The sequence below is a fragment of the Echinops telfairi genome, unplaced genomic scaffold (genome assembly GCF_000313985.2).
Source record: "Echinops telfairi isolate 266 unplaced genomic scaffold, ASM31398v2 ScPeMD7_31;HRSCAF=116, whole genome shotgun sequence".
Taxonomy (NCBI): domain Eukaryota; kingdom Metazoa; phylum Chordata; class Mammalia; order Afrosoricida; family Tenrecidae; genus Echinops; species Echinops telfairi.
In genome coordinates, this window is record NW_022103928.1 from 38,315,101 (window position 1) to 38,316,131 (window position 1,031).

Genomic DNA, 1,031 nt, shown 5'->3' on the forward strand with positions numbered 1-1,031 from the left:
TGTGTGTGTGTGTGTGTGTGTGTTTGTGTGTGCGCGCGCGCATATACACCACCTGTCTCTGGTCTCCTACTGCTATAATAGAAATATCATAAGTATATAACTTGAACAACTTATTCTTTCACATTTTAGGAAGCTAGGCATCTCTATGGGAAGACTGTCTCTGTTTCAGTTCTGGAGGATGGCCCTTTCAAATTCTGTGGGCCCAGTACCCCTTGGAGATCTCCATGTATTTTGGTATCAATCTCCCTCTGGATCCAGGATCCCATTGAAGGGACTCTGGGTCCAAAGGTAGCACTCTGCTTCTGACTCTTCATTCTTGATGCTATTGAGTTTTCTCTGATCTCTGCTCACTTAATCTCTATTTCAAAAAATATTGACTCAAGATACCTCATAATCCTGTACCTCATTCCTCCCTCACTAGGGTCACAGAGGTTATGATTATAATGCCACATACAGTGTGATTACATCAGATCACAAAATGGAGGGTACTTACATAATACTGAGCAGCATGGCCTAGAAATTGACACAGCTTTTGGAGAAACAATATTCAATCCAAAACAACTGCCGTCTGTTGTCAATCCAATTATGCTTTTTGGGGAGGTGGTCTTGCCCAGTGGTAGAGGCAACAGGTAGGCTGAGTGAGGCCAGGTTGGCTCATTAGCTTCTGACTGCTTTCTGATCATTGAAATGGGTGGGTACTGGCGCAGTCGAGTGAGCAAAGCTGGTTAGAGATTTTTTTAAATTAATTAGTTCATACAATTTAGAAGATTAGTGAGTCCGAAATCTGCTGGCCAGGACACTTCAACAGCATGTCTTCCTTTTTTCCAAAGACCTCAGCTTTTTTCTTAACATCTTCAACTGATTGGAGTAAGCCTCTTCATTACACAAAGGTAACATGCTTTTTGTAAAATCTTTTTTTTGTTTGTTTGTTTTGTTTTTTTTTCTTTTTTAACATTTTATTAGGGGCTCATACAACTGTTATCCCAATCCATACACACATCAATTGTGTAAAGCGCATTTGTACATCGTTT